Source organism: Bos indicus x Bos taurus, chromosome 24 (assembly GCF_003369695.1).
Source record: "Bos indicus x Bos taurus breed Angus x Brahman F1 hybrid chromosome 24, Bos_hybrid_MaternalHap_v2.0, whole genome shotgun sequence".
NCBI classification, from domain to species: Eukaryota; Metazoa; Chordata; class Mammalia; order Artiodactyla; family Bovidae; genus Bos; species Bos indicus x Bos taurus.
This window is the reverse complement of record NC_040099.1, coordinates 3,161,347-3,188,343: the sequence shown is the minus strand read 5'-3', so window position 1 is coordinate 3,188,343 and position 26,997 is coordinate 3,161,347. Positions and strand designations below refer to the sequence as shown.

Sequence of the window (26,997 nt, the reverse complement as noted above, 5' to 3'; positions counted from 1 at the left end):
AATTGTTCCAGACTTTTAATGATTTGCAACACACTGAAATTCTCATATTTCAACAAAATTCATAGTTTAGGCAACAATTACTGAATTCCTACTATGGGCCAGGGTCTCAAATAATACAATAAACAGACTGCAGGGCTTGTTCTTAAAGAACTCACACCCTAGGGGAAGAAGACAGTTGAACACATTGAACGCGAGCAGATGTCCTTTCAGCCTGATTTCTGTCTGGTCACACCACCGCCTCCGAAACTCCTGGGAAGAAGTGATTTGTTTCATATCAGCTCCTGTGTTTGCCCCTCAGCCCGTCACGGCCCTCCCCAGGCATCCTAGCTGGGCTGAAGGCCACTGTTGCCTTGGCTACTGATCATCTCTTGAACCCCAGGACGGGCTCCACATGCAGCCACAGACGCCCGGCACAGGCTCGCACCGGTCAGCGCGGACCTTGGTCAACAGCCTGCGAGTCACCGCCACACAGAAAGGTCTCGGGTCCTTTGACTGCCTGGGCCTCACCTCTTCACATCGTGGGATTTCATCGACTCTGCTCCACATTTGGGCAGCAACTAAAGGAACTGGCCAGTGAGAAACATGGCAGACCAAGTGTGATGCTTCCCAAAGACCAGAGGAACGTTTTGCACAGAGTTCCAACCTTCACAGCCTCCCACGCGTTTCCCCAAGAAAGAAACCAGAAGGACATGCACATCCTTCCTGAAAGTGAGGTCACGCCAAGTGGGGGTGGAGATGTTGTGGGGAGAGGCGCCTCCCTCCAAGGAAGCTGGATGCTGAGCCATCACTTGAGGCAGATCTCTGAGTCTCCAGGCCAGTGTCAAGTGGGAAGTTCCCCCCATCCTTTCATGTCTTCTGATGGAAACCACTGGCCTAAGCACACACACGTGCATATGCACACACATTCACACGCACACATGTTCACATGTAAACACACATACACATGCGCATGTGTGCACACCTCTGACTCTACCCTCAGATCCTAAAGATGGTGTCAATACCTGTTTTCCCAGCATGAACCCCAAGACTGGATCAGTGAGGGGAGTAGGTAAGTCTTCCAAACAAAGCAGGAACGAGTGACAACCTCCACAGGACCTTGGCCTTTGGGGAGGGAACCCAACTGAACTGTTTTCAAAATAGATTCTTATATTGAATGACATAAGGTTTTTGTTTTTTTTTTTTCAAATGTGGCTTGCAAATTAGTTAGGAGCATTTTGTTTGACATTTATTCCACAATCTCAGGAGCCACAGAATACTTAACAAACAGATTTAGAATTTGGGGACCAAAGGTTTCGGGTAATAAAGAGTCTTTTCATTGAGTGTAAAATAATCTCTAGGTAAAGTGTGCTAAAATGATGAAATGATTGAATGCGGCGAGTGATAGAGAAACTCTTGCAAACCTGACGATCTTTTCTCAACTCAGCAAAAGACCTGGTGTCCTAACACATATCCAGCAGCTACTAATGTGTCATTATAAGATAACAACTGAGGTTGATCGTTTCATCAGGCATGAATTTCTGTGTGTGGAGGCAGCTGCATTTGTGTGATGGAGCCAGTATCACCCATAACACAGTGAAGGTGCTACTTGGTTGGGAGATGGGTGTGGCTGGACTGACTCCTTGAACCACACATTCATTTATTGAGCTTTTACTCAGCGTTACTCTTCCACTAATTTGACTTTTCTCCATGAGAGCATCCCAATCTCTCTCTCTCGTCCAAGCCTGTTAACTCTCCCCTCAGTGGGTGGATGGCAGATGCTGTGTGTGAGGGGGTCCATTCAGGACGTCCCAGCTGTGAGCACAGGTCTCTCCCAGTCAGAGGGGAACTCCTCCACTTTCCTTTCATTTTCTTCTCTATTTTCATTCCTTTAGAGAATTTTGTCCAGTTACCTCTTTTTGCTCCTGACCTTCTGTGATGAATCCATTGACTGCACATCTCAGCTTTAAGACAATCAGTGGGATTTGTTCATCCAAATTTTTTGGTTTAAACAAAAAAGAAAAGAAAATGAAAGAAAGTTCCATCAGAAATGGAAGAGAAGATGAGACCCCAAGCTCATAACCATTCCAGTTCAATGCAGGCTTGGTCAGTGACCTGGGAAGGAACATTCTAGCAGTGAAAGGTATTTTTAGGCCACTTGAAATAAAAGCTACAGACAAAATCTCATAGAAACAGGAAAAGTAGAGTTTTGATTCTTGAATACACTGTGGCTCTTGAAATATGAGTAAAATTACTTCCTGAAAGAGCTCAAAAAAGGTATTAACCGTTCCCTTTTCAGTCATGATATTGAACAGGGTCCCCAGAGCCCCCCTACAGCTGGTCCCACTAGCTTGAATGATCTAAGCCAGCATAAATCCTGGCACACTTCCACCATGTTAAGTGGCCAGTGCTTGGCACTGAAGCTTAAACATCCTGCAACCGGAGGTAGAATTGAAGGCGTCATTGACTTGCTGGTGCTCCTCCATTCCTCCTTCCTCATTCTCTTTCTTCCGTGCTTTCTGTTTCATTGCATGTTGCAGGTTTTCCCTGCAATCTTCACAACTCTAATTATCTTGGGCTCAAATGTTACAGAAACCAGGATCCTGAGTGTAGGTCAAAAAATAGTTGAAAAAGTCCAAGAAAGGCTCTTCAAGGAAAGCGGTGAGTCCAAGTTAACTTTGATCTCACCAGACTGTCTCTTCACCCTTGAGAGAAGAAAGAGGATACCCTGAATGACAAATACGAACCATGTGCCATCCTACAATATGACAAAGTCAACTTTAGACAGATCAAGTTGAAGTAGTCTGTGAATATGTAGAGCATCAGTTCATTTGTCTCGCCTTTGGATTAGCATTCATGATGTACCTTCTGTGTGATTGGAAAAGGGAACGGCTACCCACTCCAGTGTTCTGGCCTGGAGATTCCCATGGACAGAGGAGCCTGGCGGGCTACAGTCCATGGGGTTGCAAAGAATTGGACATGACTGAGTGACTTTCACTTTCACTTCCTGTGTGATGATCATTGTATTTATGGGGCTACATGAGAGAAAGAAGCTGTGTGTCACTACATACCTTCTAAGTATTTTAGTCATGGTAACAAATTATGGACTAAAATAACATTACACCGTAGCATATTAATGCCCCCATAGAAATATGAGTGAAGCTCTTGAGCATTTTTAGGAGAAAACGGTAGGCTCTAACTACAGGAATGTGAAGTCTTCCAGAAGGAATGGATTTTCCCCCAGAAGATATTTCAAGAATTATTAAGGACTCAATAAGAGTTTGTTTCAAAGCCATGGAAATACTGCCTATAAAGCCCATAAAGAGGTGAGGTTTGGGTGTATGTGGGAAACATTCAGTCACGTCACTGAGATAGTTCACGTATAGAGTGATGATGAGAAGGACACAGATTCTGTCCATGGAGCATTCGAGGCTGATACCACAAATGAGGAATTAAAAAAAATGTTTAATACAGTGTTCAAAGTGCTATATTAGAGATATTCACAAAGGGTACAGAACAGTGGGTCAGAAAAAGCCATAAAGACCGATCATGAAAAATACACATGATTTTTACCAACCCAGAAGTGATTACAGGCATAGCAAGAGTTTATACAAAGATTGAGAGCTGGGAAACACACATCCTGTTGAGCAAATCACAGGTTTTGTTGTCCAGAGCACTGAGGACAGGAGACTGCCAGGAGGGCCCAGATGCCTGGGAGCCTGGGAAATCAGGTCAAGGTCAGACTGGGAAGGACCTTTAACGCCAAAAACAAAGAGAACCTGAATTTATTTACTAGACAACAAAGCCTTCTAAGCAAGGAAAACAAAGAATCACAAAAAAATTCACAAGCAAATACCTTTCTTCTTCAGCCAAAATGAAACACAGAACCTTCTTTTACTACCCTGATGGCTCAGATGGTAAAGAATCCACCTGCAATGTGGGAGATCTGGGTTTGATCCCTGAGTGGGAAAGGTCCCCTGGAGAAAGGAATGGCTACCCACTCCAGTATTCTTGCCTGGAAAACCCCACGAATGGAGGAGCCTGGTGAGCTACAGTCCACGGGGTCACAGAGTTGGACGTGACTCAGTGACTTTGCTTTCACTTTCTTCACCTTCATGGTGACTGCAGCCATGAAATTAAAAGATGCTTGCTCCTTGGAATGAAAGCTAAGACAAACATAGATAGCATATTAAAAAGCAGAGACATCACTTTGCCAATAAAAGTCCATATAGTCAAAACGATGGTTTTCCCAGTAGTCATGTGCAGATATGAGAGTGGACCACAAAGAAGGCTGAGCACCAAACGATCGATGCTTTCCAACTGTGGTGCTGGGGAAGACTCTTGAGACTCCCCTGGACTGCAAGGAGATCAAACCAGTCAATCCTAAAGGAAATGAATCCTGGATATTCACTATAAGGACTGATGCTGAAGCTGAAGCTCCAATACTTTGGCCACCTGATGCAAAGAGCTGACTGATTGGAAAAGACCCTATTGCTGGGAAAGAATGAAAGCAGGAGGAGAAGGGGAGCAACAGAGGATGGATAGAACCACCAACTCAATGGACACGACTTTGAGCAAATTCCGGGAGATAATGGAGGACATAGGAGCCTGGCATGCTGCATGGGGCTGTAAAGAATGGGACAAGACTTAGCAACTGAAAAACAAGATAACCACAAATAGACAAAAAATGAATCTCAGTAATTTGGTTTATAAAGTAACTTTGAAGTTTTTGATCATAATCAAGTACAGGATCTTAAGAGTTTTAAGATCCACAAGGGCATGGATGTCTGTGTTTGTATATCATCAGGCCTCAGCAATTTAATGGATATTTGTGGGGAAAGTGAGGAATATATCTGATAAGTAAATGAAACAATGAAAATGACCCCAAAATAATTCTAATATTTACGAAAGGTGGAACAACTGTGGGGAAGATCAGTGCTCTTCTGGATGGACAGCCTCTGAATGCAAAGATAGCATGGCATGGTCTTCTAGAGAAGGAGGGGGCAGCAGTTCTACAAGCTGCTTCTCCCTCTGGGGAGCTCAGTAACTAGCAATACTATTAATAAAAGGAAAACATCCGGAAGTCAGAGAAAAACAACAGATGCTATTCCTAGTGAATACACGTCTTGAGGACTTTAAACAAGTCTACGCATCTTCACTGGCTTCCCTGGTGGCTCAGACGGTAAAGAATCCACCTGCAATGCAGGAGACCCAGGTTTGGGAAGATTGGGAAGATCCGCTGGAGAAGGAAAGGGCAACCCACTCCGGTACTCTTGCCTGGAGAATTCCATGGACAGAGGAGCCTGGCGAGCTACAGTCCAAGGGGTCACAAAGAATCAGACATAACTGAATGACCAACACTTTCACAACACTCTCACACAGCAAGTAGGTGAGAGTGATGTTGTAACTGACGAAAATAAGAACACTGAATGTATTCATCTGGGTTCCCTGATAAGAAGGGCGCTAGAAGAGATAACCCAAACGCTCCACAGCAGAATATATACAGAGTAGCTAATGAATACCTTCAGCAGAAGCAATATGTAAATACACATAATTCTTGCAAAGAACAATGTAGGGTCTCCTATTCTCTGCTTAAACATATCAGTGACCTCTTTGAAGCTAGGACGACCTACTCGGTGTCTTAGCACAATGACCTAGGAGGCTCATAGGCACTTGATGCGTGAATGACACAAGCAGATGAATGAATTTATACAGATGCATCTTCTGGGGTCTGCAACCATACCTGCCTCCAGGGATGAAGGTGTTGCAGTTCACCTGACCACCTGCTTCTGTCACCTGGGGAGCCTCAGGAGGCTGTCCTTTCTTGGAACCCATCTTACATGTCACCATTAGGACAGTAATTTGGTGGTTTTTTTTTTTTAATTTTTCCATTATGATTTTTTTTTCTTTTTTACTGTTTGTGGTTTGCCAGGGTGCCCGTAAAAACAAGAGCCACGTAGTTTTGGGGGGAATCAGCAAGAGTGACAGGGCCGACTGCACCAGCCCGTCCCTGAGCACTCCACCAGGGCCGTGTGTTGTGTGGGCCACACCTTAAGGCTGCTCCGCGATGGGCTCCGCCCCCAGCATGTGGACTGCTGGCTGGGGCGACAGGCCAAAGCCGCCCTCGGTGCGAGGAGGTGAGCCTGTGTCCACGCTGCTTCTGGATGAGGTCACGGAGGCGATGCTGATCAACACTGAGCTGGCTCTCACCCCACTGGGTAAAGCCACAAGGCGGCCCTGGGCCCAGTGGTTCGAACACCTGAGAGGGCCCAGCGGTCTGCACACTTAAGAACAAATGTCATGCTGGTAAACCCTGCCCTTTGGTATCGGAAGCGTGGTCCAACTCTCGAGGCCGCTCTGCCTCCGGCCTTTCCCCTGCTGAGAAAGCAAAGCCGGCTTGGGTCCTGCACGTCCTGGTGGCCAATCCACTGTGTGCCACGAGCACTCTCTAACCTGAAACTTTCCTCTTACTATTTCCAGGACAGAATCATTTCATCTGCAATAATTTTCCATCGGAGGCTGGGGAGAAGAGGCTGCTGGAGCTTTACCTGCTGTTCCAACCAGGCACGGTCGAGAGAGACCATTTTTCTTTGTGTTTGAAACCAACAGGAGGACGAAAAGGCCCCATAAATACAGCCAATCAGGAGTATTTTATATCTCTTGCTGCAATGAGAAAACCCACCTGTAACAAAATAGAAGAGGGATGCAAGGAAAGCGGGAGAGGAAAAAAAAGAAGACAAAAAGGAAGAAAGATTTAGGGAAAAAAGGCAGCAAGTTTCATCCTTCATGTTGAAATGCTCCCGTGGTTTATAGCAAAATAGTGCTTTCGAGTGTCAGGGCTATTAGTCAGGGGTTAAATGTCGCTCCGATCACAGCCGTCATGAACAGGGAAGTGCGTGCATGTATGTGTGTGTTTGTGTGTCTGTGTGTGTGTGTGTGCACAGACTGGAATGCTGCTTTTCTGTGCATTTCAAACGGAGCCAGGCTGGCCAGGAGATGCCCTGACACTCTGTCGCTCCGATTACAGCCATCATGAACAGGGAAGTGTGTGCGTGTGTTTGTGTGTGTGTGTGTGTGCGTGTGTGTATGTGCACAGACCAGAATGCTGCTTTCTTATGCATTTCAAACGGAGCCAGGCTGGCCAGGAGATGGCCTGCCGCACGATTTTTAAATTATCTCCGTGCGCGCTCTGCTTGTTTTGGAAACGCTCTAAATAAAAATAATGGACTGTCTTTTAATAAGTCTCATTGTGAGGATTCCACATATCAAACCACGCCGAGCAGCTTGGAGGCAAACATCGGGCGTGTGTGATCTCGCTGGAAGAGAGACAAATGGGGCTGCGGGCAGCTCCATCCAGGGGCCACTGACAGGGGAACGGCATCCGCCAACCGGCACATCTGTCAGGACGCGGGGTATTGGCACCTGTCACGCAATTTCAGCCATGACTTTTAATAAAGCCGCCTTCCCTTAGGTAAAATTGGAACTTGACTGTAATATTAGCTGCAAGCCCATCTTGTTTTCCCCTTCAGAGCGCTTTTGTACGTGAGGCGCTTCAAATGGATCTCAAAGCTGAAGTATGGTGTTTACCAGCACCTCCCCTGCGCCCCAGAACTCAGGGTTTGAAAACGATGTTGCATCGAGTTTTTTCCTTCCTTTCTTTCTTTTGCAAAATGTCTGCTTTGGCCAAGGGATGCTGGTTTCCCTATTTATTTTCATATCACTCTCCCTCCTCCCGCCTCCATCTCCTTCGCCAACCCTCTCTGGGCTGTTGTTTGAGTGAATTTAGCCCGGGGACGTATGTATATCATAAAAACCGGGTTGGGATTTGTTGGCTGTCAGTCAATAAATCAGTCAGAGTTTAATTACCAAGCAAGTGATGGGCTGCGGTGACAGGCACCAGCACTGGTGGAGAGCCTTTCTTTGGGAGCAATCGCTATGAAAAACCCTAAAAATGAGGTTACTCTGTGAGTGTGTGTGTGTGTATGTGGAGAGAGAGAGACAGACAGACAGACACACAGACAGAAGTCTAAGAGGCAAGGTAGTGAAGCAAAAACTTAAGAGTATATAAACCAAAATGAAATGAAAAGAAAGGACTCTGTAATTGCAATCAACCCTGCAAACTTTGTGTTCTAAAACAGTCAAAGTATTAGGAGTCATTTTAATACAGTGTTCTTCAGGAAAAGCTTTCCGTGTTGTGCCGGAAACATTGCTAGTTGAGTGTTACATGATTTCTGTGCTAACACATGCTAATTTTACTTCTTAGTGCAGTTCACAGACATGTTTTCTTTGTGATCTGTTGAATTTTAAAACTCCTTCAAACAGAAAATCTCAAATTCCCCCCCCCCTCCACAATAAATCAGAAAATAATGTCTTAAATGCTGTTTCACAAAGTGGAAGTCAACTGGGTTTTCTCCTTTTTTTAACACTGGTCTTATTTAACATCCCCTAATTAACAATTTGTTCCTCTCCTTCACCTTTCACCCCGATTGTAGGCTGGGTGACCCTGAAACACAGACTCCAGATTGTTTTTATTCTTTTTTTTCCCCAAAGGCAATTCACTCTCAACCTGGATTTTATTTTTGACAAGTTCTAAGAAATGCCATTTTATATTTGTCATGTGTCACGAGACTGTACGTGGAGACACCGTGGGATGCTATGACTGAAAAAATATCTATTTTTTTCTAACTGTTCACCAGCGGTATGTCTGCAATCCTTTGGCCAGTTTTGGGAAGTGTAGGAACCTGTGAGTATAGGTAATATATCCAAGACTCAGAGGAAGAACTCCTTGACTGGGAGCAGGGGAGGAAGGGAGAAGTCAAGCCGTCCCAGCAACCCAGGGCGGCAGAGGAGGCCTGGCACATGGGGCTCCCCTCCAGAATTTACTTTACATTGGATTTTCCCAAGCTGGCCTGGATCTTATCCTCCTTCCTCGAATTCTTTTAGAATTATATCATTAGAAGGATGCGGCAATCATCAACCAAAGACAACAGGCTGGGATTCTGATAAGCTTATCACTAAGATTGAAGACAAAAGGCCAGGCAGGACCAACCGGGAAGCTATGAAAAAAATCATACACGCAACCAAAGCAAAATCAGCAGGCTTCTGGCTTTTGCCCATTCTTCTTTGTGAAGAAAATGTCTGGCAGTGTGCCTAAAATCTTAGCAGCAACAGCAGCCACTCCAGCTTAAATTGCTATTCTAAAAGACAAAACCAAAAAAGCCAAACAAAACAAAAACCTGTACCACCTGGCCAGAAAGTGGCCTGTGGCCGGAGCTCTGGAGACTTAAAAGCTAGAGCCCGACACCCCTGCCCCCACCTGCTCTGTGTTGAGTGCCTCCCAGGCCTCGGTTTACCTGGCAAGTGGCTCAAGTGCCAGCCCTCTCGGGGCTCAATAAATTTCTCTATGGTTCCAGTCTAGGTAGCGAGTGATCAATTTCAATAACCTTAAGAATGAGCAGGCTTTGTTTAAATGTCTGTTAAAACAAAGTTTATGGCTGCGTCAGGGTTGTATCAGATAGCTCGCCATGTTCACATAGCCCATAAAACAAGTCACCAGGCTCCCCGAATATGTTGGGTTAAGAGAACCAGAATCTTTCCCAGTCCTGCTCCTTGTTTTGAATGTCTCACCCCATTTTAAACAACCTTTAAGTTCCCAACTTAATAGGCCATTTTAACCAGAAAAAGTAGAGTCAGAAGAAATAATAGTGGTATTGTCTAAGAGCAGAAAGGAAGATGTAACATCATAAAGTAGAAAAAAATAAACCAAATGCTGTTTTAAATGAGCCGGAAGGAGCTTCAATCCATACGGTCTGACATTTTGCAGTGTCAAAAAGCTGCCTGTGTTTTTGCCCCGACAGGATCCTTACCTGCTGCAAAACAGTATTTAAAGCTAAGTCATGGAAAGCTAAAGCATGCAAACCCTATTAAGACAAATCTAAATACGTCCTCAACAGTGAAAAGACGGGCTGATCCTCATTTAATCCCACCATTTCTGTTGAGTGCTATTTCCTTACAGTCTTCAAGTAAAAGAGAAAAACACTGAAATAGTTATTAAAGTGTATAGCTTTCCTCTGGTTCCAAGCAATCAATATTGCACAGAGATGTGGGATGGTGACTTTCTGAGCAACCTCTCATGGCTGTGATTGTTAACATCACCACTGCATTTCAGAACAGAGTAAAAATTAAACTCCATCTTGATGGTATCCCATTTTTAAAGGTCTCCAGGAAGGAGACTTTCACAAATAGAAGAGTATTCTATTATCATGCTCTGAAATTCTTCACCACTTTCATTCCAAAGTGCGGCTCCAGAAGCTCATTTCCTCTTAAAATCTTTTAAGAGAAAGAGGAAAGACCTCACTTACGTGCCATACGTCTAATTTTTACAGAACCGATCACCAAGGCAGGATCAGAGAATTCAGAGACTCATCCCTGAATTGTCAATGCTTCTGCACAGACATGATGCCAATCATCTCTGCCCACATTGTCAAGGACAGCTCACTGGGTCAATTTGAGCACAGAGGTGGCCAGGAAAGCCGCTGGACCACATCCCTGATGGTTGCTGCTCCTCGGTCGCCTGGCGCCCCTGGGCTCGTGGTCAGCACACGTGTGTTCTTTCCCTCACATGCAGAGCCACTCCCTCAAGCATGAGAGCTACACGTTTTGACTTCAGATCTCCTTCTGCTTTAGGAAATACAGTTGTGAACAAGCAAGGCAAGGCCCCTGCTTCAGATGGGCTCGCATCCTCATGGGGATAGACTGAAAACAAGCAAACACGTAAGCAAGAAAAACATCAGATGGCGATGAGTGCTCTGCAGAAAATTAACACGTGTGGGGAGAGAAAGCTCCTGGGGTGTTCTGGTCAGGAGAGATCTCTCTGAAGAGGTGACATTTCAGAGAAGGACTTAGATGAGTGAAGGTCGAGGCAAGCACATTCCCGGCAAAGGCGGTAGCTTGGAGTGTGGGGACTTGAAATAAAGGCTGGAGTAATGAACAAGGGTGACGTGGCCAGAGGTGAGGACAGGTGGGTGGGAGGAAGAGGTGGGCTCTTGGCCCCGTGGGGACCCTGGGCAGCAGTACATCTTCGAGGTCTAATGGGAAGCCAGGGGAGGGTTTCAGGATGGAGACTGTGCGGCTTGATTTGAGCTGAACTATAAAAGGATCATTCTAATATCTATTTAAGTGACCAAAAGTCGAAACAGGGAGGCCAGAGAGAAAGAGGACCCATGGCAAAAGAGGGCTGGGTGGATAGAGGTGTACAGTGAGAAGGGTAGGGACATAGCACGTACCTGGAAGCAGCATCAGCAGGAACAGCTGAGGGACTGCACAGCGCTGGGACATGGAGGAGCCTCAGCTCAGGGTGACCCGGCTGCATCATGGGGCAAAGAGCACCAACATCCTGACAGTTTAGAAGTTCTTAGAGCAACTCCACCTTCAAGTTCCACATTCACAGCAAGTCAGCAGCAAGTCAGTCTCCAGGCTGATGGAGACTCTCCACTTGGAAGCTGGCTGACAGCTGAATTAGGGCTATGAGAATTCAGAGACTCGTTCCTGAGTTAGACATGACACCAGTCATCTCTGCCTACAGCTCATGGTCAAGGATGGGTCACTGAGTCGAGGGGATGGAGAAGTGGAACTAGTCTCTATGGGAAAGAAAGAGGGAAACAGCTGACACCAAGCATTGGAGGTGTCAAGGACAACCCCCAGCACTCTGGTTCTAGGGAAGGACTCTCTCCTGCTTCATAGATGGTGCTGCCGTTCTCGGCTGTGGGAAACTGCTGATGGGCACCCTTTGCTGTGCTTATAGACATTCATCACCCACCTCACCAGGGCATGTTCCTTCCTCTCCAGACCACAGCTGCCCTAGCTTGTCCTCTGGACCCAGACTGGCAAATATAACCCATACTCGGTGACATTACGACTGAGTGAATGAACCAAGAATAAGAATAAATCATTAAGCCATTTGGTTGACTTCCCAAGGGTGGCAAACAATTGCACTTTCATGCTTCCTGTCTGATGTCATCCACATTTGAGTATCTATTTGCAAGGGAGCTCCCCCGCTCAGGGGCTGACTCACGCCTGAGTCCCTGCAGCTGTGTATCTCCCCAGGCCATCATTTGTCTGTCGTGAATTTCTGGGCTCCAACTCCTAACACCTTCCCAGGTTTTGGCAGCCTATTTGATTACCTACCCGGATGCCAGCTAAATTTTCCATGTTTGAGTAAGTTGCACTTCCAACTCCTGCTAAGGGACACTTTGGTCAGCTAAGGCATTTGGACTTTGTCCAACCAGCCGTGGCAGGCACTAACCGCTTTTGGAGTGGTAGACTAGCAGGAACGGCGCCCTAACTGAAAACTCCTGAGGGCAAGCATTGTATCTTGGGATCTAAACCTTCTCAGCACTGATGAGAGTAATGGACATGCATACACACACGATAGAAGTGTGATGCACAAACTGCCATATGATGGCCAAGTGGATGATTGAATGAGGTTTAAGAAGATGAATGTTGTGGTGGGAGCAGGTTGAATTGGGGGAGGTACAAACTTGGGGCAAACAAATGCAGACAATGTTGGAAAAGTCTAGAGGAGAATTTATAAGACTCTCATAAGCGCTGACAAATGCCCAGATACTGGCTGTCTCAGCTCAGTGAGTTCCTGGCTAAAGATGAGCGATATTTAAAATTGCAACTCAATATTCCTTCTGGTGCAATGTCATTGCAACGTGTTATAAAGACACAGTGCAAGATTTAAAGAAATATCTTGTAAAATTTGCATAGAGAGATAAATAAAATTCTCTCATCAGAATGACTAAAGCCTTGACTGCCTCTCCAAGAGTAACCTTGAATACCAAGGCAATATAATTTGATTTCAGGTAAACATTCATTGAGTATAATGTTAAGTCAACAAAGCATATAGTTTTCAAAACCTTTTTTAATCTGTGATATAAATTTAGGTACCTGCTAAAAGGGACCCCAACACCACTTTTGGTACATAGGAATGCTAAAATGTTGTTCATTTTCTAGTACTGTATTAATATGGAGTTTACCTGCAAGAACAGAAATTCAGACTAGCTTAGGGGAATTTGTGTGCTGAAATGAACAAGCCATTAGGCAGGAAGGGGATTCCCAGGTGGTGCTAGTCATAAAGAATCCCCCTGTCAATGCAGGAGATGCAAAAGACTTGGGTTCAGTCCCTGAGTCAGAAAGATCCCCTGGTGTAGGAAATGGCAACCCACTTTAGTATTCTTGCCTGGAAAAAATCAATGGGCAGAGGAGCCTGGCCAGCTACTGTCCACGGAGTCACAAAGAGTCAGGCGCGACTGAGTTACCTAGCACACACATAAGGCAGGAATGCGATATCGTTGGGAAGATGGTGTGCACTTGACCTTGAGGGCCATTGAAATCAGGGATTCAAACACCACCAAGCTTCCCTTCCCTCCCACTTCAGTCTGGTTATTTCTCTATGTTACCTCTGTTTCTTTATACTGTTGCTAGCTTCTCTCACACTAAGGAAGATATGGTAGCCAGCAGCCCTAGACTCACCTCTCCAGCCCAGTTCAGTTCAGTCTCTCAGTCATGTCCAACTCTTTGCGACCCCATGAGCTGCAGCACGCCAGGCCTCCCTGTCTATCACCAACTCCCAGAGTTTACTCAAACTCATGTCCATTGAGTCAGTGATGCCATCCAACCATCTCATCCTCTGTCGTCCCCTTTTCCTCTTGCCTTCAATCTTTCCCAGTATCAGGGTCTTTTCAAATGAGCCAGTTCTTTGCATCAGGTGGCCAAAGTATTGGAGTTTCAGCTTCAGCAGCAGTTCTTCCAATGAATATTCAGGACTGATTTTCCATTAGGATGGACTGGTTGGATCTCCTGGCAGTCCAAGGGACTCTCAAGAGTCTTCTCCAACACCACAGTTCAAAACCATCAATTCTTCGGTGCTCAGCTTTCTTTATAGTCCAACTCTCACATCCATACACAACTACTGGAAAAACCATAGCTTTGACTAGACGGATCTTTGTTGGCAAAGTAATATCTCTGCTTTTTAATATGCTGTCTAAGTTGGTCATAACTTTCCTTCCAAGGAGTGTCTTTTAGTTGCATGGCTGCAGTCACCATCTGCAGTGACTTTGGACCCCAAGAAAATAAAGTCTGTCACTGTTTCCACTGTTTACCCATCTATTTGCCATGAAGTGATGGGACCAGATGCCATGATCTTAGTTTTCTGAATGTTGAGTTTTAAGCCAACATTTTTCCTCTCCCCTTTCACTTTCATCAAGAGGTTCTTTAGTTCTTCACTTTCTGCCATAAGGGTGGTGTCATCTGCCTATCTGAGGTTATTGATATTTCTCACGGCAATCTTGATTCCAGCTTGTGCTTCATCCAGCCCAGCGTTTCTCATGATGTACTCTGCATAGAAGTTAAATAAGCAGGGTGACAATATACAACCTTGACATACTCCTTTTCCTATTTGGAACCAGTGTGTTGTTCCATGTCCAGTTCTAACTGTTGCTTCCTGACCTGCAAACAGATTGCTCAAGAGGCAGGTCAGGTGGTCTGGTATTCCCATCTCTTTAAGAACTTTCCACAGTTTGTCATGATCCACACAGCCAAAGGCTTTGGCATAGTCAATAAAGCAGAAGTAGATGTTTTTTTCCTGGAACTCTCTTGCTTTTTTGGTGATCCACCTGAGTTCCTCCACCCCAAGAGGAACTCAGTTTCTTCTCCATGCTCTGACTGGGTGACAAAGTAAGATGCCAGTCCTGCGTTGCCTCAAAAGGTAATGGAATATGACTGACAGGTTTCCCAAAAACTGCAGGGTGGAGGTCTCAGTCAGCGGGTGAGAACAGGAGGGGGTATTAGTATGCTCACCAACTGGGCAGCTTAACCGACAGGGATGTATGCAGTCATGGTTTTGGAGTCTGGAAGTCCAAGGTCTAGTGATTCTCCAGGAGAATTTATTCCAGGTCCCTCTCTCTCCTGCTTACTTCTGGTTTTCTGGCAATTTCTGGTATTCCTTGGCTTGTAGAGGCATAGTCTTCTCCATGTGTGCAACCCCATCCAATTCTCCCCTTCTTTTAAGGACACCAGTCGTGTTGGACAGGGCTTCCCAGGTGGCATGAGTAGTGAAGAACCTGCTTGCCAATGCAGGAGACACAAGAGATGTGGGTTCAGTCCTTGAGTTGGGAAGATCCTCTGGAGGAGGGCACAGCAATCTACTCTAACATTCTTGCCTGGATAATTCCATGGCCAGAAGAGCCTGGTGGGCTACAGTCCATAGGGTTGCAAAGAATCAGACATGACTGAAGGGACTTTGCACACACCCATGTTGGATTAGGGCCACCCATATGACCTTTTTTAAACTTGATGACCTTAAAGACTTGTCTTCAAATAAAGTCCCACTGTGAGGTACTGGGAGTTAGGCCCCCACCATATTCTTTTCAGGGGACATAATTCAACCCATTACACAGGGTGATGGACAATCCTGCTAAACAAAATAAGTCAACTTGTTGAGAATTAATACCACTCAAGTTACTTTGTTTTATAAAACCCTCTTTCAGTTATTAATTTCTTATGTCTTCTTCACATTGTTACTTATATCTCAGGACTTTTTTTAACCAAAGTTAAACCTGTCAATTTGCATTTAAATCTAGCAACACAAGTATAAGCAACCTTACTTTTGTTGACTCCTCCCAAATACTAAGTCATTACCCATTTTTGGCAAACCTATGAAAAATCAACATATATTATAAAAGTATGTTATTTAGAACTTTTTCAATTGAGTTAGTTTTTCATGAGAGTATTTCTCAAATTTCCATTTGAGAAACTGGTTGTTTCCCCTTCTACCTACAAAAGCAATTCTCAATAAATGTTTTATCGACTGTATAAATCTGTAGTATGCCAGGTTAAAGCTGCTTTATAAATTGTGGTTATCCAATACTGAATCACCTTTCCAACATTAGCCTTCCACATTATAGCACAATTCGTATAAAGAAAGAGGTATCATTCATCATTATCATTTGTGAAGGGCGGAAAATTTTCTTTTCCTATGAAAAGTTATCACAATCAAGAACTGATCTAAAATTTTGTCTTAAAGTGAAAGTGTTAGTCACTCTGTTGTGTCTGACTCTTTGTGATCCCATGAACTGTAGCCCACCAGGCTCCTCTGTCCATGGATTCTCCAGGCAAGACTGGAGTGGGTTGTCATTCCCTTTTCCAGGGGATCTTGCTGACCCAGGGGTCGAACCTGGGTCTCCTGCATTGCAGGCAGATTGGTTACCAACTGAGCCACATAGTTATGGTTAATAATGGTAAATGAAAAGTAACCTTTAACACTTAACATGAATTTGTTTTTTTAATTTAAATAAAAATATGCAAAAAAAAATCAAAGAAATACACAAATAATGTCACGTGCTGGCCCTCATGTGAGCCGTTGGGAAGACCTGCTGGGTCCGGGAAGAGAAGGAACTCCTGGAGACCCCGCTCACCTGTTCTGTCCTCTCAGGAAAGTCGGTATCAAGGGGCCTCTATTTTGGGAAGGCTGTGATGGCCTCCAGCGGCGTCTGCTGCTGGCACGCAGGTAAACATGGATATGTCTTGCCTTTCTTCTGTGAGTGACAGAGGAAGAAAGTGCGTTCTGGATGTGCTGACATCAATATATTGTTACAATATGAGTAACAAGACAGCCCACTGACAGATGGGCACTTCCATTTATAACACTGGCTCAGGGTCCTCTTCTTTCCACACTCGGAGGATGAGGTGCACGCCGTGTGCTGGGGGAAACCTGGGGAACTGAGGCTTTAGCAGGGACACGTGATGACCTCGGATGTTCCCCAAGCTTGTGCCCGCCTGGTCCGGTCCCAGCATCGGGACCGGCGGCTCACTCCATCCTGCAGGCTTGGCCAGTCTTACCTCCCACTGGAACCAGGGCAAACCCGCCCCTCCCACGTCCTCATGGCACTGATGCTCACAGAGAAATGCCACCAACTTAAGAGGAGGCTGCCAGGTCCCTGAGAAACCAGGCCCAAAGATGTGGAACTTAAGCTTTTCTAACAGTTCATTTCTTCCTTCCTTTTCCTGTCTGTTTTGCTTCCACCTCAGTGTCAGACAAAAACCCACCTCTTGTTTCACGTCACTTCAGCTGGAATTTCATCGGATCCAGCGCTGGATATGAGCACGGGCTTTCCGCTCCTCCCGTTCCCTCCTGCAGGTGCATAAACATCAAAGTGGGTTCAGTGGGTGGTGGGGAGGTCCACCAGGTTCTCCTGATCCACACATACAATCACCCTGCACCTGGAAGAAGCAGCTCTTCCAAGCAGCAAAGCACCCCTGACCTGGGAGCACACAAAGTCAGATGTTTTCGCAACAGTTTTCCCAGCAACAATCCACAGATCAAAAGGTCAGAGTCTGGCAGCCCCACTCTGGCACAGGCAAGCCTGTTTATGAGGACACTTAGTGTGGATTTAGTAAGTTCACTGCAAAGCTCCAGGGGTGCCTGTCTCTTTAAATCCATCTTCTCCCAAGTGAAATTTGTGGCCCTGATGAATGGCAGAGCAGAGTCATCCATAAAAGGGCAGAGGAAAATCACATTCATTTGCATACAGTAATTATTCTGTGAATCAGGCCACCTTTATCGCCGGCAGAAAATCTACTGTCAGCATCACTCGATAGATCACGTTTGAAAATCTAACAGCTGAGGAAAGTAATTGTTTGGGATCCAGGCGGTCCAGCATTCCTGTCGCCAGCACGTCAATGATCATGCTTCTAGGGAGAGAGCAAAGTTTGTGGGTGCCAGTCAAGCAGCTCCCTGCTTTCTGCAATACCTGTGTCCCTGTGCAGGGAGGGTCCCCTGCTGACTAGGCTCCACCCCAGACGGCTGCAGAGGAGCATGAGAACGCATGTAGTCAAAGGGCTGTGCAGGGCCCCCAGACTGGACCTACGGGAGCTGCCAGCTGTCGATCATGGTTGAGTCCTGCCTTCTCTAGAATCTGACTCCGCCCACATCTACCCACCAACGCACACACAGGGGTACACACACACATGTGTGCACACACACTCACACACCACCACCACCACCTTCTACCAGCTCTGGCTGAATCCACCTTCTCCCAGGCCCTGAAGTGAGTCCCAGGGCTCGCCCACTGTAGTCTTTCCCCGACATCACGGAGAGGACAAATGAAAGCCTGAGTTTTCTGTGGATCTTCATTTTGGGGGGAAATGAGTGGTGTTTGCAGTTGAATGGGAGAGATACTGTGAGATGAAATAAGTGCATTATTAAAATATAGGCTAGGAAGAGGGCACATGGCACTTATTTCCATCTCCATGGGGACGCTGGGAGGGAATGCTTCCGTTAAGAATAATTTGTGTTGGATATAGTTAAAAGACCAAGACTCGTACCAGGCTTAATTCAAAGAGTTAGCAAGAATAAGGCAAAGCAGAAAGGCCTCACTGGGTGGCCATCAGGAGTAAGGCACACGGGTAATAGAACTGAAACAGGTGAGCTTTGATTTTCCCCATTTCTGTTGTTGCCTGTAATATACAGTTTCTTCTCAGGAGCCAGATCTTAAGGTGCACATTGTAACTGGGACAAAGACTAAACAGAGCCTGAGAAACAGCTCTGTGAACCAATGACTTTCCTTGACACTTTGATGTATCCTTTCTATACCCTGGCCCAAATGCCTCTTGTAAAAACAAAGTAAAGATGTATGTATATCAAACATTCAAATAAGGCCCTTGATGCAGAAAAGGCAACATTTGAAATACCATGAGCTGGAGGGCTGTGTCAAGCTGCTTCACTGCCACCAGGAATTCACAGAGAAAGTTGGAAGCAAAAAAGTCAGTTGGGGCCTCACTGTGATGCTCGTCTGGTTGGGAGAAGGGCTGTGAGCAGAGGTCTGAAACACACGGCATTCCAGCCTCAGAGTTCCCACAGGCTGAGATGTGGTTTGGATCAGTTACTTGAACATAAATGTTTATAAGAGAGGATTTAAATTCTCCATGACTCTGGATTTTCCTTCTTTTCCTTTCACTTTTCTTCCCATTAAAAGAATGCTTTTCACAACACAGATAAAAGTCGAAGACAGGATGCTGAGTGAAATAAGTCAGGCGCAAAAGGAAAATACTGTAGGATTCCACTTAATACTTGAGGTTCCTAGAGAAGCCAAATTCATAGAGATGGAAGTAGAAGGGGGGTGGTGTGCCCAGGGTTGGGGAAGGTAGGAGGGGTTGTTTAAGGGGGGCAGAGTTTCAGTTTGGAAGATGAATGAGTTCTGGAAATGGATGGCCGTGACGGTTGCACAGCACTGTGACTCATTTAATGCCACCGAACTGCACACGTGTAAATTTGGGGTTATGTACATTTTACCACAATAAAGAATAATATCCACCTGAAAAGATGTTTCTCTTTTTGGCCCATAGGAGGAATCCAAAGGGAAAAAGTTATTAAAATTATAAAAATGTCAACATACCAAGATTTTTGATCAGAGACAACATCCACAATGGATTCATTTTCTCTCTTCTTGGAAATGTTTTGGGACAACACATGAGCTGTGATACGAACTCGTCTCTGCCAAGCAAGGGAAGGGTCTGAAGTGTCCAAGACCCAACCACAACCTCAGAGAGCAAACGCATGTATCAGCTGCTGTTGTTGTTCAGTCGCTCAGTCGTGTCCAACTCTTTGTGACCCCACGGCCTGCAGCACGCCAGGCTTCCCCGTCCTTTGCCATCTCCCAGAGTTGCTCAGACTCATGTCCACTGAGTTGATGATGCCATCCAACCATCTCATCCTCTGTCATCCCCTTCTCCTCCTGCACTCAATCTTTCCCAGTATCAGGGTCTTTACCAATGAGTCATCTCTTTACATCGGGTGGCCAAAATATTGGAGCCTCACCTTCAGCATCAGTCCTTCCAGTGAATATTCAGGCTTGATTTTCTTTAGGACTGACTGGTTTGATTTCCTTGCTGTCCAAGAGTCTTCTCCAGCACTTGTTTAAGTAAACATTGTAAATCCCCTAATCTATATGATTTTATAGTATAGGATCCTTTAATAATATAAAAATAATAAGTATGTTACTACTTCAACAACAATCTCTGTCATGATATAGAACTTAAAAAGATGACAACAGTTCATAAAATTGTATATGTTACCATTCCTGGGTTATTTAATAAATACAGTATTGCTCTCACCAGTGTAAGAACATTGATGTCAGGTAACTAACCTGACATAGAATAGTTCAGTAATTTACCAAACTCACAAAATCATGTAATGTTAGAAAAAGGCATTATATAACAAAACAGAACCCTAACTCAATACTTTTACGATCACAGCATTTCTGCTGAATTTGTCTCCTAATTCTTAAATTCCAGAACAAATTTAAGGAAATGTGCAACAAGTCGATACCATCTGTATCACCACAGCTGACATGAGACAATCCTGAAAGGGTTGCATATATATATATATATATATATATATATAGTACTTAAACTTCCAAAATAGTAACATAAGTCCCAAATCAAGAGTCAAAAACACACCGTTTAACCAGTGATCTATCCTAATCCTAGGATTGAGCTGGGGGCCCTGAGCTCTGGGTCCAGACTCTCTGATGAAACATCTGCAGAACTTTGGGAAAGGTATAGACCTTGTCTGAAAATGGTGATGAAATCTGCCTGTTTATTCAATTAAAAACATGTACTGGTGACTCAGATGGTAAAGAGTACCTGCAATGCAAGAGGCCCAGGCTTGATCCCTGGGTCAGGAAGATTCCCTGGAGAAGCGAATGACCACCCCCTCCAGTATTCTTGGGTTTTCCAGGTGGCCCTAGTGGTTAAGAACCCACTTGCCAATGTAGGAGATATAAGAGATGTGGGTTCGATCCCTGGGTAGGGAAGATCTTCTGGAGGAAGGCACCACAACCCACTCCAGTATTCTTGCCTGGAGAATCCCATAGACAGAGGAGCCCGATGGGCTACAGTCCACGTGGTCACACAGAGCTGGTCACGACTGAGGTGACTTAGCACAGCACTGATATTGGTTATGTTCCGATCTCTGTTGCTCTTCCTTTGGGAGCCTCTCATTCCTGAATGGTCTTCATCAGAAGACAGTTTAGCGGAGGGCGTTTGTTCACCAGCACTCAGGGACCAGTTAGGGACACTGCAGTGGGCAGCCGCCCAGCCCAAAGGAGTTGCAGAGTTACCCTTTGAGGACAAAAGGTAAAGCTTCTTGCATTTGGTTGAGAACCCTAGAGTTTGCTGGAGTGACTCTGAGCTCCAGCAGTCAACAGGAGGGGCTGGAGGGCTTGGGTGCTGAGGGGCTGAGCCAGGCTAGGGTAACAAACTGCACGGATTGTCTTGTTTTCTGAGATGATTCATACAGTAAGAGTTGATTTCCAAACAGGCTGAAATCAACCCAAAATGAGGTGTGGTTGGATTGGAGGAGTCAGCTTGCTGTCACTCAAGGACACAAGAATTTTCTTACTACTTCAACTGAGACTCCCTAAAAAGGTATAATCTGCTGAGGTCATGGGCATGAAGAGAAAGGGGAACCCATCAATTGGTTGCCAAATGCTATGAGTATCAGGTCAACAGCCACAAAGCCTCACACCCAACTAGGGATTCTGACCTAAGTGCTCTGAGGTCAGAATGGCTGACATGGTTAGAGATTCTGGTTCAAGGGCAGAGACCACTTCCCATCCAGATTTTTCTTCCCTCCTAATGGATTCAAACAGTTTACTCTGTACACGGTGGGCACTTAATAAATATTTGCTGATTCATTAAATAAAGGGGACTTTCCAGATAGCTCAGCAGTAAAGAATCGACCTGCAATACAGGAGATGCAAGAGATGCCAGTTTGATCCCTGGGCTGGGAAGATCTCCTGGAGGAGGAAATGGTTACCCACTCCAGTATTCTTGCCCGGAGAATCCCATGGACAGAGGAGCTTGGAAGGCTGCAATCCATGGGGTCGCAAAAGAGTCGGACTTGACTGAAAGCAGAGTACAGTGGAGCATTAAATAAAAACTCTAATGTAAGTGACTGATGTGGAGGGTGGTGAGAAAAGAAAAGGCCATCCCACCAAGGAAGTAAATATCAAAGATTTCAGTGTATTTTACACTGAAACTATTATACAAAAACAGGTTTTTTAAGATGGTGCTATTAATTAAATTTATTTGTTTATTTTTGGCATCACCTCGCAGACATGCAGGATCTTAATTCCGCAACCAGGGATCAAGCCCATGTCCCCTGCAGTGGAAGTGCAGATTCTCAACCACTGGACCAAAAAGGAAGTCCCCAAAATCGTTTTTAGAAGTTTAGTTTACATTTCCCATTGTTCTGATGGCCCTATTAACTCAGGCTTTATTGTGGATTTAGAATTTAAGTTTTCTCTAGGGAACTTGATATGCAAGCCACAGTCAGAAATTGCTAACAAGTAATTTTTTTTTCAAATTTCCTTCCAGCACATGAATTTTAATGCAAAAAAAGAAAAGAAAAAAGAATCAGTTTAAAATATTGCCATATACTGTGGTCTACTCCTTACTGTTCAGGGCCTTGGTGTGTCCTCGCTCTGGAGCAACTTCACCCTCCTTGTCTCCCATGCTGTGGTCTCCAGGCCTCTGGAGACCCGTAGGGCCTGGTGGGGAAGTTTAAATGCAACTTAGAAAGCTGCTGAAATTAGTTGTGTCCATCCTGCATAAGACATGTGGATAGATGATGGGCAAATGTACTTTTCAGAGTGTTATGTCTCCAAGGAAGAGCTTAGAACTTAGCATTTGCAAATGGTAGAGCCACTCTGAGGACCAGAGAAAAACCCAATTAATTCCCCGGGGAGTTCTGAGGAATTCGGCCCTCTCTGGTGTTTTCATCTGCTCCCTGTGTAACTGCACACCCAGCGTCCCTGGGAAGGGTGGGATTAAATGCTGCTGTGAAAGCTAGTCACTCAGTCCTATCTGACTCTTTGAGACTCCATGGACTGTAGCCCACCAGGCTTCTCTGTCCATGGGATTCTCCAGGCAAGAATACTGGAATGGGTTGCAATTCCCTTCTCCAGAGAATTTTACCAAACCAGGGATTGAATTCAGGTCTCCTACATTGCAGGCAGATTCTTTACCATCTGAGCCACCAGGGAAGCCCAATGCTGCTAGTCTAAGCTAAAGCTCCAAGTGACATCCAGCCCCCATCAGATACCAGTACAGCCATCAAAGTGCTGGGAAAAGGTGTACAGGGTTTTAGTTTTTTTTGTATTTTTCCTTCTACCAGGAGGTGCTACTCAGGGTTCTGCTATGCATTAAGGCTCAAGCTGCCAATATTGGCTTGCGCAAAAGAGTTCTTTATATAACCGCACCGATACCAGTGTTTGCATTCCTCTTCAACTGAAAATTTGTCAGAGAAGAAAGGCATTAAGCCTGTCACCACAGATAAAGATCAGATGTTTGATCTCAACCAGAAGAAGCAAACACTCCACAGTGGGCTCCATTAGCTCCTGAGCACTCGACCCAGAGTGATACAGGGAGCTAGACGGGACCCAGAGGGGGCGGGTATATCCACGCTTCACCCCTGCTCTAGGAACCACAGAGGACCATGGACTGGGACAGGCACCCAGAGGAGGAGAAGTGAATGAAAAAACTTTCCCCGTGGTCTTCCTTCATTTCCCCTGATTACAACTGTGATGTCACAAAACTAATAAATCTAGCATAGTTTGTCTGAAAAACAAATCAGACTATATGCAATCATTTACATCTAACTAAAAGCATGGGGCTTCCCTGGTGGCTCATACAGTTAAAAAAATATCTGCTTGCAATGCAAGAGACCCAATTTCAATCCCTGGGTCGGGAAGATCCCCTGGAGTAGGAAATGGCAACCCACTCCAGTATTCTTGCCTGGAGAATCCCATGGACAGAGGGGCGTGGTGGGTCACAGAGAGTCAGACACGACTGAGAGACTAACAGTTTCACTTTCACTTTCAAATACATGGGAAGGTGGTTCTGGAAGAGTATTTGGACATTGAAAAAATTAAAGTATTTCGTGATACCTACATATCATCATTAGAAAACTAGCCCCATGTGGAGAAATAAAATGCCTACTATCAAAAGCTTCCCGATCAGTACACCTTTCTTACTTCCATTCAAGTAAAACCAATGTGTTTCTCTAATGCATTGTATAATAGGTGAGTCATTTTCTTTGACCTTGACCTTAACCTTGAATTCATACAGCAGCTATTTCCAAACAATCTGATCACTAGGAAGATTAATGCACATAACATTTCTGTGACAACCTGGATGACAAGTGTCATACAACCCATTTTATGGATTCAGACACCAGGGCAGGGAGAGGTTAAGAGACAGGCTGAGTGCCATAAGGAAAATTAGATGCTCTAATTTAGAGCCTTTGTTAAGATGCTGTTTCTGAAGAAAGGTACAAAACTGTAGATTAGGAGTCAAAAGTCCAGGACTGTCATCTGAACCCAGGACTGACTCACCCACAACCTTCAGTTCAGTTCAGTTGCTCACTTGTGTCCGACTCTTTGCGACCCCATGAACCGCAGCACGCCAGGCCTCCATGTCTATCACCAACTCCTAGAGTTCACTCAAACTCATGTCCATTGAGTCGGTGATGCCATCCAACCATCTCATCCTCTGTCACCACTTCTCCTCCTGCCTTCAATCTTTTCCAGCATCAGGGTCTTTTCCAATGAGTCAGTTCTTCACATCAGGTGGCCAAAGTATTGGAGTTTCAGCTTCAGCATCAGTCCTTCCAATGAACACTCAGGACTGATCTCCTTTTGGATGGACTGGTTGGATCTCCTTGTAGTCCAAGGGATTCTCAAGAGTCTTCTCCAACACCACAGTTCAAAAGCATCAATTCTTCAGTGCTCCGCTTTCTATATAGTCAAACTCTCACATCCTTAGGCAAGTCATTTCTCTGCTCTCTCTTGGCATTCTTACCAACCCTCTCCTGGCCTGCTGTGGGGATTATTGAGGTGAGACCTGTACCTCACAGCTTGTTGCTAGAGAGGCCCCAATAAATACAAAATATGCTGAGTGCCTTCTTCCAGATTCTGCAGGGTCCCCCCTGGCTTCAGAGACAGGCACACCTCTTGCAGTGCATTAGAAAATGCAGTTCCCGTGTGCCTGGGACCAGGGCAGCTCAGAGACACTGTGGCCTCTGACGGGGGCACGTGCAGGCAGCCAGATGCTGTCAGGGGTCGATGCCAGCTGGGCTACTCAGCCGTCACCTGGTTTGTGCAGCTTCCGTGGGGCACCTGGGAGCTAACCGCCTTTCCAGGCCTGCCCTGGAAATTGGAGGAATCCTGTGGTGGGTGGGTTTGTTCCAGGAAATCCCACCAAAGGTGAGTGGGGTTTAAAGCCTATATGGTGGTTGTGAAGGTGGTTTGGAGCTCGCTCCTATCCAGAGACAGAAGGCTGTGACAGAAGGCTGTGATGAGTCGTGTGACTCCTTGTGGGAAATGCCCCAGGTAAATTTCCCTGTGGGAAATGCCTCTGCGGGCGCCGGTAGGTGACACTTCCTGGGCAGGGGAGATGTCAGATTTCCACACTTCAGGGGGCAATGTGTATGTGGTGTCTGCTCAGTTGTATCTGATCATGTCTCTTTGTGACCCCATGGACTGTGTAGCCCGCCAGGCTCCTCTGTGCACGGGATTCTTCAGGCAAGAACACTGGAGCGGGTTGCCATTTCCTTCGCCAGGGGATCTTCCCCACCCAGGGATTGAACCCACATCTCCTGTGACTCCTGCACTGCAGATGGATTCTTTACCACTGTGCCACCAAGGAAGCCTTCTATTAGGGGTCGAAGCCAGCGTGCAAAAACAAGGCAAGGAAAACCTTTTCTCCACCCTCTGCAGCCAGACCCTTTCTGACCTTGTACCTTGAAAAACACTGGAAGGGTCTTCTCACTCCCATCCACAGGGTCCTCAGTAGTTCTGACTTTACATCCAGCATGTAACAAGGCAGCTCAGGTTCCTGTCTCCAGCCTTCCTCTCTGTGCAGCCAACTCCAGGCTCACCCCCACAGCTGCACACTGACCATCTCAACTGGGAGGGGGACAGGCTTCTCTCAACCCAGCGGGCCCAGCTGTGAACCCTGACCTTCCCCCGACCCCAAACCTGCTCCCCAGTGATCTTCCTCGTCTCAGATGTGACAGCCCCTCGGTCCATGGTTCAAAGACACCAGAGTCACCTTCTGCTTTTCTCTTCTTTTCCTGAGCCCCATCCACCCCTCAGGACCTCTGGGCACTGCCTTTCCAGCTTGCTGGAGCTTCCCTGCTCCCCTTCTCCACTCTCACCTCTAACTGGCTCATCTAGTTCTTTTTCTCCTTATTATCTGTCGTCAGCAGAGCGCCCAATTATTCTTTTCAAACCTAAAGGAGACCTTTGTATGATTTTTCACTTACAACCCTTCAGTGGTGCCTCTGTCACTCAGGGGAGACTCCCCTGTGTGACTCAGGGGATCCCTGTGACCCCCGACCACCTCCCCATCCCCTGACCGGCCTCCCTGCCCGCCCCCCAACTCTGCCAGGCACACGGCTGCCACTGTTCCAGCCTGTCCCTTTGCAGAAGTGGCTTCCCCCAACTCCCCACCCACCCCCGGCCTAGTTCCCTAAAGTCCTCTGAGTCCTTGCTTGATCCCAGCATTTTTTAGGCAGGTCTGTATAGACGCACCCCCGCTCATTTCACACCATGGTCTCCCCAGCACCTCGACCACCTGGACTGGGTCTTCACGTACTGCGTTTCTCACCTTCCAGTCCACTGTGTCAGTTTCCTGGGGCTGGTGCAGCAATGCACCACGGACAGAAACGTCTTGTCTGTCACTTCTGGAGCCGGAAGTTCCCTCTGAGGTCTCTGTTACAGGGCCCTTTCCTGGCTTCTGCTGGCCACCGGCAGCGATCCTCCATGGCCTCGGCGTGCCAACGGCATCCCCCTCACGTCTTCACGCTGTGCTCACTCTGCGTTTATCTGTGTCCAAACTTCCCTTTTACAAGGACACCAGTCATGCTGAAAATAAGACTCGCATTCATGAGCTCTC

General features: G+C 46.0%; 1 long non-coding RNA gene across 4 annotated transcripts; it reads right to left on the bottom strand.

The window, feature by feature from the left end:
• On the bottom strand, window positions 1-26,972 carry LOC113882913. Of its 4 annotated transcripts, none has more exons than XR_003508483.1 (3): window positions 17,086-17,412; window positions 16,455-16,574; window positions 1-2,681 (listed from the first exon to the last, which is right to left on the bottom strand). It is a non-coding gene; the product is annotated as an uncharacterized LOC113882913 (long non-coding RNA). The 4 variants fall into 4 exon arrangements; XR_003508485.1 differs by lacking the exon at window positions 1-2,681 and adding an exon at window positions 14,591-15,101 and having other exon boundaries at window positions 17,086-17,690; XR_003508484.1 differs by lacking the exon at window positions 1-2,681 and adding an exon at window positions 26,710-26,972 and having other exon boundaries at window positions 16,295-16,574; window positions 17,086-17,170.
• Window positions 26,973-26,997: the final 25 nt, after the last annotated feature.